Below are 14,910 nucleotides of genomic sequence, written 5' to 3'. Positions count from 1 at the left end.
CACTCCACACCACACCACACAAGTCCACGCGACACAATTGCACAACTAACAATTCCAATCCAAACCACATAACTCTACTTAAGCCATATACATATACACCTTTACACAAGGTAAAAGACATTGCCTTTTACAACGCCAATAGCTCTAACTCAAAAAAATGCAAGACCAATTGCATTCCTAATGCTTATTTTTGTTTACTATGACCAGGCAGACATCAGTCTGGCAGAAGTCAGGTTTCGTAAAATGGATAATGAATGGCCTATGTCTGTCGCAGAGCACATTCCAATTACTCCAGGGATCGTTAAACGCCTATAGAAACAGCACAGGGCCTCCATTAAGAACGAGCAACAACCGGTCTTTAATGGGAAAGGGAGACCTTTTGGACCTTATAAGTGTGTAGCCATGCAGCACATTGTCCTGGGTGCTGTATCCCCAGGGATTGAGGAGCTATACAATTACTACACTTGTTTTTGTTTTACATTGTGAGTGTATAATCCGTGGTAATCTGGAATTTTAGAGTATATAGGTAGTCTTGGGGCAAGCCAAAGAAAAACAGGGCCCAAGTCATCGAGTGCAGAGTTACATTTTACAACAGCGGAAAAAAACATGGCAGCGGCAAAATTGTGTCAAGAGACACAATATGCAATGAGACTCAGACGGTGTGGTAGACCCGGGCTGGGAACAGATACAGTGGAAGTAAGAGAAAGAGGGGGAGAAGGACTATGGCGATATCCAGTGGTGGGCACGTAATGCTGAGGTGACTGAGTAAACGACTGATAGATGCAGCTAAGCATGACAGACATGATAAATAACCAACACAGAGGCGGTGACAGGAACGGAGGGGGTGACATAAAAAGTGCATCGGGTAGTAGATATGAAGGGATGACAGATGAAGTGAAAAAGTGGCAACGTCGCGGGTTACAGATAAGGAGGTTTTGACAAACAATGGGGAAAATAAAGTGGTGTGACAGATGGTACATACTATTGCTATACTGTGGAAGACGGAAAGGCGAATGTGAAAGCTATGCTGGATGACATATACAATGGAGGGTTGACAGGTACAGATGCAATGACAGACAAAATAACTTGAAAGTTAAAGGGGCAGCCAGATACAGAGGTAGGGTATGAAAAATGGCGTTTGGCAACAGATAAAGTTGAGGCAAACAAAGGTGGGAGGCAGATACTGTGGGGGGAGGTGTTTGCTGAGATGACATGCAGATTACAGATACAGTGAAAACAAGGTGGGACGAAAATCGGGTGCCCTACTGTGGAGGAAACACAGGTGATTATGAAGACGGTGCAGAATTGAGATTGGGGTGCAACCTTCGACGTGTTCATTTGACCAATTGGTGATTAATGGCAGGCGGTTCTTGAAGTCTGCTGGATGTCTGAGGTCTAGCTACTGAGAGCTGTGTTGACAGTCACGAGCTCTGATCGGCTCTACCTAAAGCTTAGGTGGTGCTGATCAGAGCCTGTGTCAACACAACTGCAGTTTAACAAACAGTGTACAAAGTGGCTTAGGGTCAGCTCTCTCTCTGCAGCCACGAGCTCATACTTTTTATGTTTTATTTTAGAAAAATTAACAAAATTATAATCGACGCATCTGTCCAGTTTGTATGTTCAATTTAAACACCTTTCCTGGCAAGTGATTAAAGTTTTCATAGAATATTAAATGACAGTTATTTTTTGTGTTTATAACTGTTTCTTAAAAAGCAACTTTTGAGCAAGTGGCCACACAAGAATCTTTCAATAGTTAAACAACGGATAAAAAATGTGCCTTTTTAACTTGGTGTTTTTTTTTTTTTATGGATTCCTTGGGCAGCATATTGGTTTTCCTTTGACTTATTGTAAAATGTAAATTTAGTACAATGTGTCTGGTAGCAGGGAGTCAGCCTTTTAAAAATACATATATCAATGAGCTGAACAAAAAGATTTCTTTCATTGCAATGCCATTTCAGCGACCTAGATGCAGTTAGTAAGGAGAACACATGCACACTTTACAAACAGGCAGCAGTTCAGAAGGGCGTTGTCAACTGAACATTACCTGTGAGTGGCAGACGTGTCTGCCATTTGTTGTGCCTCCAGAATGGGAACGTAATTTGAGGAGCTTATATGTTGTATTGTAATTGCATTTACATAGCGCTTACTACCCCTGACGAGGCATCGAAGTGCTTTTTCCGCGAGTAGCACGCTACTACGGAACCCATAAAGGATTAGTGGTGAATTAGTATAGTGAAATATGAAAGTAATTTGAGTGGTGGACATGTTAGTCTGATATTTGGATTGAAAAGGATAGTGGAGGGATAGAAGAGGGAGGGTTTATAAGTCTTTAGGGTTTAGAAAGGCTTGTTTTGGGGGATAGGAATAGTAAAAAGAGGTATAAGATGATGTAAGACGTGGTCGAGTAGGGAATAGTCTAGAAAGGGTTATTTTGGGGATCATAGTAGTCGTATAGGGTTTGGGATGAGTTAGAGAGTGGAGGTAGAGGATATGTTGATAAAGGTATAGGGTGAGAAATAGGGTAGTGCACTGGAAAGAGGTTTTAAATGAGTCGTCAATAGTGCTTAACGATTAGAACAAGGTGCACCTTGTTCCGCCATGGTTTTGAGGTAGCATGGCCCCTTTCCCCTCATCTCCGTGTGCTTTACCTTCTTCCTCTCACCATGGACTCTAAAATACATTTAGCAGACACATTTTAGTGGTTTTTGGTGTCTATATTAACAACAGTCAGGTACTCGCTATGACTAATTATTTTCTTCCATCACACTATTATTACATGACCTCAATATTACAGTGCCTCGACCGGGGGACGCCTCTGAGCTCTGGAGAAGTAAGTACTCGGATTTTTTTAGGTGTTTTGAACAGTGCCAAAGTTTGACTGTTTCACAGAGCTTTGCTTCACAATAGTATGGGGCGTATTTACAAGAAACTGACGCATCTCTGCGTTAGAGCAGAGACGAGTCAGTTTCCTTGCGCCGGGCAAAGAAAGCCTTGCGCCACCATGGATGCATTGTAATTACAATACAGCGCACCATGGTGCAAGGATTGACAGATGCATCAGAAATTCTGATGCATCTGTCAGCGCAAAAGTCACGCATTGCTAAAGTTGTGTCGCAAGCATGACCCAACTCCAGCAATGCTTGGGGGAGGGCTATACCTAATACACTGTGTCACTCATTACGCCTGCTCCCATCAGGCATAAGGTTTTGACGCAGTGGCGTCCTAGAAGTGGCGCAGTGAAATATTGTAGATTTCACTGCATCACTTCTACAAGAGTGTCCTGTGTGGGAACGCCCACCCTTCATACATTATACCTAACACAGGAATAATTTGGTGCAGAGATTTACAAGGTGACGCATCTCCCTAGATGCGTCATGTTGTAAATTGGCCGCAACACGTTGTATTGTTGACGGCGTTGCTGCGTCGCAAAAAGTGACGCAACGGAGCGCAAAAGTGTCACAAGGGGCTTCTAAATCTGCCCCTAAGTCAGTGGTTCCTAAACTTTTTCGACCCGTGGCTCCCTTGACCGATTGGCAATTGACCGTGGCTCCCCCCTGTTAATTTTTTTGGAGGGTTGGGGGGGATATAAGTCCAGCCTCTGGAGTACTTGCATTTTTCTCCCTGAAAATAATTGGGATAAAGCTGATGAAGGTATTATAATCATATACGCAGGGTGTTTCGTATTACTAAGGGGGCGCTGCTAATAAAATATTTCTAGTTACACTTCTTTGCCAATGCCTTTTAAAGAGTACCCTCTCAAACGTTTTTATCCCACTTACAGTGCTAGATAGCACCCCTATGCATGTAGGCCCCATTGCCAAAGTGCTTCTGCACTTGAAGAATATTTGCATGCACTTCCATTTCTACCCATGTCATACGTGCCAACACACCTGTCTCAGCAGGGTGACTCACAAGTTTTTTAAACCACATACAGCTTTATTATTGCTTTCGTCACCCTAAAAGTGCCTCCAAATTAATGCAAGTAAAATAAATATATCTGTTTTTTGGGGGGGTTTTAAACATCCCTCGTTCTTGCTTCCAAATATTGGCATTATGCCGTATATGGTGTTTTACTTCCCTGTGCTCAAGGAGAGAGCAGGCCTGTCTGGAAATGTATGTGTACTGAAAGAAATGTGTATTGAAAGCAGTGCTTAATTTGAGCCGGAGCTTTCCGGTGCTGAGCACCGGCACTTAATTGGTTTCCGGTGCTCGGCACCGGAACCTAATTGTTAACACCGCGCTTAAAGCAGTCTGCCACAAGGTGGCGCTGCTCATGTAATTTAGAGAGGAGCAGTATAACAGGTGTTTAGGGAAACAATGTACATTAAATAATTACTAATACCTGCCTACCCCAGCCATTCCTTTAGCTTTGGGACCCGGAATAATCTTTACTGTTGCATTTACATGCGAGAGAGAGAGTGTTAGTAGTTGTTTTGGCAGTGACGACAGGAGCGCTGGGTGGTGCAAGCTGCAGTGGCCTCCTTGTCAGAGCCCTGGCACTTAATATTTTACAAATTAAGCACCGATTGGAAGTACCTATGATTCAAGTACAAATGTCAAAACTTAATACTACTTAGTGTGTTCAATAGACCGGACAACTGCACTTTCCTGATAACTTGCATTGGTGTAAAATGCATTTGGAAAAAAACAAAACTAATAACGAGTCTAACAAAATAAATCAGGGATCTTCTGCTTACTTTGGGAGTGTTAGAAGGTGGAGATCCAGTGAAATATGGAGGTCATCTCCCTCCACATGCCATCAATTAAGAACAACGTTTACAGCTTTAGGCATGTCACTTACAAATCATCATCATGCGTTTAAGTCTAATTAGTTTAACTAAAGCCAACAGACCCTTCAACATCAAATGCATTGAAGTGCTTGGTGCACGTCTCCCCAGGCTAGGTTGGACGGCTCCACAGGGAGCCACGGTGCACAGTTTGGGAACCACTGCCTTAAGAGTTTACTGCAAAGGTATCTCTGGAGATGGACTGGTGGGAATACCGAGTAACTAAGTGCCTGTAATTGTGTAATCGGGAGCAAAAGGTCTGTGGCTTTTATTATTCCACATAGTGCAGATCAGTCAGCTCTTGTACGAATGGTGCTCGGTCACTATCTCACTTCCACCTAGTTTCACTATCTCACTTCCACCTACAACTATCATGGAAAGTAACCTAATTTATTTCAGGATACCGAAGCTTTAGGGCCTTGTCTGTGCTTGAAGGAGTCACAGAGGAATTCTATGTCAGTCCACGGAGGCTCCGATTATGCTTCTCTTTGCTTTACTGCAAAAACACAGCAGCCAATTAAACAACTTTAAACTTCAGCATACACCGGAAGTACAACCCCCTCCATAGTATGCACCAATCACTATCAGTACTTAGTATATATAGTCTGAAACCGCGACATCACTTCCTCTTTCTTTGCTGCTGCAGCAGCAGATAAGTGTTTTTCCTTACCTTTCTCGTTGTGGTAGAATTGTGGGGAAGTTCTTGTTTTAAGGATTTTACCGCTGGTTTATGCATATATTCAGGATTGTTGTACTGTTGTAGGAAGTTACGGCGCTGCCGGTGTCAGTATTCCTGAGGTGTTTGTGTTCTCGTCTCCGGCTCCCTCTGGGGACGTCGTGTACGGCAGCGCGCGCGTCGTTGGACTGTTACGAGCGCTAGGGGGCGGTGGAGAAGGAGGAGGCAGACACGACACGCTCGTGCTCAGAGAGCGGTCGCGTCGTTGCCCCGGACGCTGTGTCTGTGCGCGAGAACCCGTTTTCGTCTATTTCGAATTAACGGCTCCTCGCGCACAGAGTAAAAAGACTGCACACATCTCTGGCCTCATTATCTGAACGCTGACCGGAGCGTGTTACCGGCATAGAGCTTTGCTCTAGGGGAGTTTTATTAGGGGTTTCTCCTTCCACCTTGATATTAGTTCAGAACCTTTAGTGTAGGTTTCAATTCTTTTTGTGCAAGTTCTAGGGACAGGTTCTGACAGACCCCTGGGCTGCTCCCCCCCATGAATCTCCTCCAGACCTCTCTGCTTGAAGCAATGGCGTACTACGCCGAAGAGGAAGATCAGTGGGTAGAGTGTGATGCATATGAGGAATATGAGGAGCCTGAACAATTGGAGGAGAATTTGGTTGAGGCCCTGGATACCCACGTCCAGGGTTCAGTTAATAAAGCTTTAATAAAAGCCCTAAAGCCTTTTACTAAGCCTCTCCTCAAATATGGCAAGAGGAAGATGAAGACTCAACATAGTGGCGCGGGAACTTCGCAGTCTTCTGCCAAGGTTTTGGCGCGCATGGCCAAAAACGTCATGAAAAACCATGGCTCCATGGCTTCTTATACCACTGATGACTCTTTTCCGTCTACTACAAATACCTCTGACTCGGAGGTGGAGTCGGTGAGGCCTAAAAAGAAATAGAAAAAGGCCACACATACTGCTTATAAGCAGATGATAGTCAGGCTCCCAAAAATCTTTTATTTGACCCTCAGAGTCTTATACACCCTCGATCCTCAGAGTGGGTTCCTTGTCCGGAGGTGGCCCATTATGTGGGGGTAAACCTACGACAGGGTTTTGAGAAAGAGGTGCGCGCCACCTTAAAGTCGGAATGCCCGAGACCCTCGCTGACTGGAAAAGTGGCGGACACGCCAGAGTTAGATCCAAATATGGCTACATTTATGCGCAAATTCGCAAAGGACCCGAAAAAGGGTTTGGATAGAGCCTGGCGGGGGTGCCAGGATAAACTGTTGGATGTTTCGGGCCCCCTTACCAAGATATTGGATGCGGCGGTCAACGCCAAGAATCAAAACGTTCCGTTGGACACTTCGGATGTTATGGAGTGGGCCCAACGGGCCCTGTGTTTTTTGGGCAATGCCAATGTGGCGCTGTCAACGGAAAGGAGGCGCTCCTTCTTGATGCGCATTGACTCTCAACTGGCGGAGATGGCCACGACGGAACCGGGTTCCCTGGCCAATGGCATGTTGTTTGGCGATAAATTTGTCAAAGAGATGGGCAAATACGTCGCCACGTTTTCAGCACTTGATAAGGCGCAGGCTAACATCAAGAAGGTGTTCCACACTGGTGTTTTTGATAGGGCCGGACGCTCCAGGGGTCGAGGGTCCGGCCGAGGTTATAACCAGACCTCCCGAGGTGCTGAGCAAAGAGGCAGAGGTGGTCAGAAGCCGCAGTTTTACCCCTCCCGCAATCGGGGTGGACGAGGTCGAGGCCACAGAGGAGTCTACAGAGGACAACAAAATTCCGGAGATAGCTCCTATTCAGGTAACGATTTTGAATACCACAGAGTGCATGGTGGGAGGTCGCATTGCGTTGTTCCTTCACAGGTGGCAAGAGATTACGGTCGATCCCTGGGTTTTACAAACAGTGCAGGGCTACCACATAGAGTTCTACGCCACTCCGAATCAGAGTCAGATGCCCGGCTCCCTACATTTTTCCCTACAAGAAAAGAGTTTAATCGACAGGGAAATGGAAGCGTTACTCCAAAAAGGCGTGATAGTGCGGTCTATTCCTCATCCTCTGGGTTTTGTAAGCACGATTTTCTTGGTTCCAAAGAAGGACAAAGGGTTTCGCTTAGTGTTGAATCTCAGGGAATTCAACGCATGGGTGGTGTATCACCACTTCAAAATGGAGGGCATCCATTTACTGCGGGACATCCTTCTAGAACAGGATTGGCTAGTTCGCTTAGATCTGAAGGACGCCTATCTGGCGGTTCCTATATTCCCGCCACACAGAAGGTTTCTCCAGTTTCTCTGGCGCGGCCAGTGGTTCGAGTTTTCCGCGATGCCCTTTGGTCTGTCTTCCTCCCCTTGGTGTTTCACCAAACTCATGAGACCGGTGGTGCACTGGTTGAGAGAACGGGGGGTACGTCTGATAATTTATCTCGACGACATTCTAATTATGGCACAGTCGAAAGAACTCTTGATGAGGCACCTGTCTTGGACGCTCCGACTGTTGCAGGAACTAGGTTTCCTATTGAATCTAGAGAAGTCGGTTCTGATTCCATCGCAATCGATGGATTTTTGGGGATTTCAGATCAACTCTCTCACGTGTCAGTTACTGCTTCCTTTGAAGAAGAGAGTGGCAATCAGGAAGGAATTGAGGAGAGCGCTTGCCTCTCCGACAATATCATTACGGACGCTAGCTCGCCTTGTAGGCCTGTTGGCTGCGTCCATTCAGGCGATATTTCCGGGTCCATTGCATTACAGGGCCCTTCAGAGATTGAAAATTTTGCATCTACGCAAGGGTCTCTCGTATGCGCAACAGATAGCCCTTTCAGCAGAGGCTCGTACGGAGATCAATTGGTGGTTAGACCATATGGATGCCTGGAACGGCAGGGCCATTTACTCCTCCAGCCCGGATGTAGTGATAGAATCAGATGCGAGTCGATGGGGCTGGGGAGCGCGTTGCGGGACCATGGCGACGGGGGGTCGGTGGTCTCCGGAGGAGCTGAAATTGCATATAAACTGCTTGGAACTTCTTGCGGGAGCATTTGCGATTCGTACACTGGCCCCTCAGAAGGTTTCTTGTTGCATTCTTCTCCGCATGGACAATGTGTCCGCGGTGCGATACATAAATCGGCTCGGAGGGACCCGATCTCGCCTCTCGGCGGAGATAGCCAAGGACTTCTGGCATTATTGCCTGGACCATCGTCTGATGGTGACGGCGGAATATATTCCCGGGTCATCCAACGTGATTGCCGATTGGAATTCACGACATTTGCGGGACAGCAGCGACTGGAAGCTCCATCCCAGCAGTTTCGAAGCGTTGAATCTCAAGTGGGGACCTTGTGTGTTGGACCTGTTTGCGTCCAGACTCAACAGTCAGCTTCCACGGTTCTACAGTTGGCGGCCGGACCCTCTAGCGGTCGGCTCGGACGCCTTTCTTCACTCGTGGACGACGGGTATTCTATATGCCTTTCCACCATTTGCCATGATCCCGAGGGTGTTGGCACAGACTCGCAGACAGAAAGCGGAACTGGTTCTGGTTACTCCTTGTTGGAAAGCTCAAGCATGGTTCCCAACCGCCTTGACCTTGGTTTGTGCGCCTCCGGTTCGTCTTCGCTCGTTTCCGGACATTCTCACGGATCCTCAGGGGCTTCGCCACCCGTTAGTGTTGCAGAACCAGTTGGTTCTCATGGCCTGGAGACTTTCAGGCGTCGCTGGCAGGTGCCGGGAGTTTCGCAAGACACTCTCTTTTTCTTATCCCAGGCTTGGGCACCCTCCACACACAAGCGATACGAATCTGCTTGGAAGCGATGGGTTGGTTGGTGTGGTGAGCGACAGAGTGATCCAGTGGGATCCGACATTCATCTAATTGTGAATTTTTTTGTCGGAACTAGCCAAATCCGGCTTGGCATACCGGACGGTGAATAACTTTAGATCGGCAATTTCGGCGGGCCATCCGCATGTGGAGGGCAGACCGGTTGGGGAACACCCTTTGGTTTGCAAGGTGGTGCGAGGGATTCGTTTAGTGAACCCTCCCCAACCTAAGTACACCGTACTTTGGGACGTTTCGGTGGTATTGCGTTTTTTGAGGAACTGGCCGAATAATGAAGCCTTGTCTAGGAAACAATTATCTGCAAAATTGACAGTCTTGCTGTGTCTAATCTCATGTAGACGAGTGTCGGATGTGCGGGCATTGTATTTGGCAGGTAGAGTATTTACTCCTTCTGGAGTTTCCTTTACGATTTCCAGACGTACTAAAACGCATTCTCTGTGTATTACATACCCTGCCTTTCCTCATCACAGCAAATTGTGTGTTGTCAGGTGTTTGAAGGTTTATGAAGATTGTACTAGGGAATTTAGATCTGATGTATCAGGACAATTATTAATTGCTCTTCAGAGACCTTTTCGCCCGGTCACAGCTGCAACCCTGGCCAGGTGGGTCACTTGGTTACTGGGTCTTGCGGGGGTGGATATTTCCATATTTGGAGCCCATTCCGTTAGAGGAGCTATGGCCTCAAAGTCCTTTGGGGCGGGTTCCCGGTAGCAAGATATCATGGCTGTGGCGGACTGGTCGACTGATTCCACATTCAAAACGTTTTACCATAAACCTATTGTGGATGTAGCTTCGGTGGTGGTGGATCAACTTAAGTAGCATAATCGGAGCCTCCGTGGACTGACATAGAATGAAAAATTGTCTAGCAAACGCGACAAAGAATTTTCAATTCTATTAAGGACACGGAGGCGAGGATTATCCCACCCAAGCTTCGGGATTGATAACATTATTGTGTAATTGTTTTAACGTTGTACCCACCCTGTAATTCTGTACATTGACTTCAACGCCAGTTTTGTATGGAAGTTACGATGTCAGTTTCCATTCCAGGTGAACAGACCAAGCAACCTTGAGGTTCTGGAGTTTTGGCATCGGCAAGGATGATACGGCTTGCCAGGGAGATTTTCCAGGTTGACATAAGACAGAGGACAACATCTTCAGGAGATGAAGTTCGGGGTTCAAGTTTGGACGCACGTCGATGAGGAAATCGGTGGTCCAGTGTTCAACAATCAAGTTTGTGGACTGTGTTTAAGAGTTTCACGCAAAGAAAGAGGAAGTGATGTTGCGGTTTCAGACTATATATACTAAGTACTGATAGTGATTGGTGCATACTATGGAGGGGGTTGTACTTCCGGGGTATGCTGAAGTTTAAAGTTGTTTAATTGGCTGCTGTGTTTTTGCAGTAAAGCAAAGAGAAGCATAATCCTCGCCTCCGTGTCCTTAATAGAATTGAAAATTCTTTGTCGCGTTTGCTAGACAATTTTTCACCCCTGCTTACTTTCACTAAACAAATGTGAAACACCGACGCCACACCCTTTTACCCTCTAACATCAATAGTCACTCAGCCCCGGTGTGACAGAAACGGTAACTCACCAAGACGGCCCATGCTAGTAACTTGGGCTTGAGTCGGGGTACCACGTGGGTGGACGGCGTCCCCCCCACTTATTTTACCGGGAGCTCGATACCTGGAGCAAATGGATCCACACATTCACTCTTTGGTCTCTCTTGGGCGAGATCGGAGTTCATTCAGAACGCTGCTCACGCGCTGGCTTCTGTGAGCGAGGGGAGGCAATGAGTCTGATGGTGCAAGCCACCTTTCGTGACGTTACTTCCTGTTGTGACGTCAGCGTCCCCCCACTTCTTTTTTTAGGACTTGTGCCCTGCTAGTAACTAGTTATTTTTCCTCAGGAAAAACAGTCTCATGCGTGTGTGGTCAAGCACTGGTGATTTATTTGCCATTTAAGCCTCAGACAGATTAATGCGACAAAGATCTCCAGTAACTCCGCTTGATATACAGTCGCTGATTGCTGACGACCACAGGGTTGTGTATGTACAGAATTGTTTCATCATTCACTTCCCCTAAAAGCCCGATACCCTACCCAGCAGACACCATAAAATGCAAATTACTCGCTGCGCATCTCAAACGCTGCTCGTTAAAATGAAAGATAAAAAAAAGCAACGGTCTCAAACGTGAGCTATGCTGGCTTTTGCCAATGCTTGTTGGCGGCAAAAATGCAGAACAACTGGATGAGTGTCACTGCAAGTGTCTTTACATCATTTGAACCGTGCTACATTGTCCCTTTGCACACAATAACAAGGTAATTTAAAACGAAGCACGCGGGCCTTTTGAAAACACAATTTATATGGTTTTGTGCATAGCGCAAACCTGTCGCCTCCGGGTTACTTGAAACTGCTTTGTATACCAAATGAACACGCAGGTGTTAGTGGCACATACAGACGGGGTTCAGCAACGTGTCCAGGTGCAGGCCAAGTACACAAATGTGTCCAGGTTACCGTGCACCGAGAGATCCCTTCGGTGCGTAGCTACTACCCTCAGGAGACCTGAGGGGTGGGCTGTGCTTCTGGTTCATAATGTGACTTGTGTCTTACCTGAGACAGCCAGGCCTCTCTTGCATGTTACCTTTGTTCGGCAGGTATCCCACCCGCTGCCACGCTTACCAGGGGGCGGCTGACACGCCTGTGTGTCTGCAAAATAGCTGAATGGGTTCAGCACCTGCTGCGCAGGGACCCCTCTGTCTAACCCTGGTTGGGTCTAACAAAGCGTCGTGACGTTTATCGACCCAAGTCGTCAGACACATCACCGCCCAATACCATGATCATCGGAGGCCCGCTGCCCAGCACGAGCGCTGCAAGGGGTCCGTTATTTATAATAAAAAGTGTCTGCTCATTGTGTTGTCCGCTGTGAAGGCTGCCCTGCCCGAGTAGTATAGAAATGTCAATGAAAAAACCCCACAGGGTGTTAGAAAACTGGCAGAAATATATTTTCAATTTTTTATTAATTTCTGGGAAGTTGCTGCAGCAAACGCTAAATTATTATGAAGCTGGTGTGAAGAAAGAGTACACGCAAATTTGAAAGTGAATCTTTGTCGGCTGTTGGCGAGGCAGCCGTACTCAAACTACACAAAGCACATAGCTAATAGCAGACACAGAAACCATGTCATTCGCGGTATGCTTCACCCCGTGCCCCCAGTGTGTACGGGTGCGATTTTTCTTGTTTTGAATTTTAAAGAGCGTAAATTCGACCCGAAGGTACCAGAGCGCTTTAAATTGAGCACCTGTTTTCAGACGGACACGTTTATTTTGTTTGGCACGGGGAGATTAAGTGATTTGCCCAGGGCTTTAAGTGGAATGAAAAAACTGGGGGAGGGGGAGCTCTCAAAGGGGCGTGGCCAATATATTTAAGGGCGTGGCTTAAGAACAGGTAAGCTACAAATCTGTGCTTAGCATTGGGTGCCGCCCAACTTGTATTTTGCTGTTTTCTGTCATTGCATCCAGATATATGATACAAGTGACATCATACCTACAACAAGTCAGGACTATTGGCTTTGTCAACGGTTGTTAGTTGCATAAGATAAATAAGCTGCAACTATGGCTTGTATATAATATTGGAAAAGCTTCCACTTAAGCCCTGGTGACACCACAACAATGTTGCTGCTCCTGAGTTTCATAAAGAGAAGGGAAATCCAGAGAGAAAAGGACTCTCTTTAAAGGATTTCCCTTACAAAGCTCACCTGCCATGACCTCATGCAAGAAGTAAGCAGTGTGAGCACCGCACAATAGTGAAAAGTGAGCAGTGTGAGCACGCACACATGGATGTCCGGGGAAAAAACAGACCGCCTGTGCCAGGGCACAAAACAGAGCCGAGTAGAGACCCGTTTCGAGGCCCCCTTTAAAAAACTGCCGGTGCTCAGCACCGGTGACACCCGGCCCACTTAAAGCCATGGATTTGCCCATCATCACAGGATGTTAATCGGCCTTGCCGTGACTTGAACCCGGTTCTCCAGCTTCGAGGTAGGCCTCTGTAGCCGTTAGGCACGCCAGGACCCCAGTCCGGCTGGAAAACGAATCTGAAAAGACACACGAAGTGGACTGTGCGGCAGGCCGGCACAGACTGGGCGAGTGGGAGGGCTTCCTGTCCAGACCGTCCACTTGTAAATGATACATTTTGACAATGGCACTGTGTTTTTCTGAAAAGGGGTTTCGACACCCTTACTAGTTTGTTAGTTCTGCAACATACATGCACTCGGCTTATGCCATTCGGCTACTGCCACGTTTTCTGCAAAATTATGTATTTGCCACATAATCCATTATCTGCTGCATAATGTTCAGATTTCAGCTTAAAAAAGTTGTTTCTAACTCATATGAGTGTGCAAGGCAGGCAGTCAAGAGACCCGTGGACCTGTTCTGGTGATGCACAAAGTGCCTCCCATCATAATGTTCTTAGTTAACCTTTATAAACGGTCTATTTACTGCACAGATGTCCATGACATTGACATTTTGAGGCGCCTTGTTTTCTACACTGCCCTCTCTTGGTTTATGCTGTGGCACTGGAAGAAACGTCAGAACAATTAAAGTTGTTTTATTTCAACCGGCTTTATTAAACAGGAAGACGTGTAAGCAAGGACTATGTTCCAGTGTGACCCTGGTTTATGCACCCGGAGTTGTTAGGGCTCCCCCATTTGCCCCTTTTATATGCACTAAGCATAGTTATTGGCCCTTTCTAAGTGAGCGAGAGAGAGGTCTCACTTTCCTTCAGAAGTGAGGCGCAACAACTAAATTACTTTAATGAAAATAGTATACGCAGCTCAATGTGTAATAATTGAATGCCAAGGGAAATACCATTTCGATTGTGTGCCTTAATGTAAGGTGAGCACAACCTTAAATAGTGTACTTTGTATGGTGTAGTGCAGTCCACATACTTGAATCTCCCTGAAGTAATTCCGAGACATTGGGGCATATGTACATGCCCCTATCGCCACCGGAGCATCACTTTTTTTGACACTCCATGTGCATAGCGCCATTTTCAATATCTACAAGACGGTGCTAAGTCACTTAGCGTGGCTTAACGCCACCTAGTGAATATGCCCCTTTCCGCCATTATCAAAGGGGTGTGCAGTGGGCGTTGCTGTGGGCATTCCACCACAACACCCATTGCTTTTTGATGCTGCCCCTGATTTACAAGGAGGTGTAAATCTGTTGTAGTGCCACAAACTAACGCCATGCAAGAGCTGGCGTTAGAATAGCGCATAAGGAGAAATGCTTTTATTTCTCCTCGTTTTTGCTTTTTCTATGTGGGCTACATTCTGCAAACAAACATTAATGATTGTTTATGTGCAGGAAGGTACACCTTCCTGCACATAAACAATCATTGAATAATAACGATTTGCTACTTCTATGTGTGCTGCAGAATGCAGCACACATAGAATTAACAAATCGCCGTTATGGATTGTTTAAGTGCAGGAAGGGACACCTTCCTGCACATAAACAATAATTCCTTGTAATGCAGTCATCCTTGCACTATGGTGCAAGGATGCCTGTGTTGGCGCGAGGCATCTAATTTTAGCACCAGCGCTCTGGAAAACACAGGAGTGCCTTATTGTAGT

General features: G+C 46.4%; 1 protein-coding gene and 1 pseudogene across 1 annotated transcript in view; one reads left to right on the top strand and one right to left on the bottom strand.

Moving 5' to 3' along the window:
• The window catches only part of IL17RB (interleukin 17 receptor B), a 169,926-nt gene that overhangs the window by 89,216 nt on the left and 65,800 nt on the right, over positions 1-14,910 (bottom strand). The gene's annotated exons all lie outside the window — the stretch shown is intronic.
• LOC146797559 (uncharacterized) lies at positions 6,041-13,879 on the top strand (annotated as a pseudogene).

The sequence above is a fragment of the Triturus cristatus genome, chromosome 9 (assembly GCF_964204655.1).
Source record: "Triturus cristatus chromosome 9, aTriCri1.1, whole genome shotgun sequence".
Classification (NCBI taxonomy): Eukaryota; Metazoa; Chordata; class Amphibia; order Caudata; family Salamandridae; genus Triturus; species Triturus cristatus.
The sequence above is the reverse complement of the archived record's forward strand: the minus strand, read 5'-3'. Positions and strand labels throughout refer to the sequence as shown.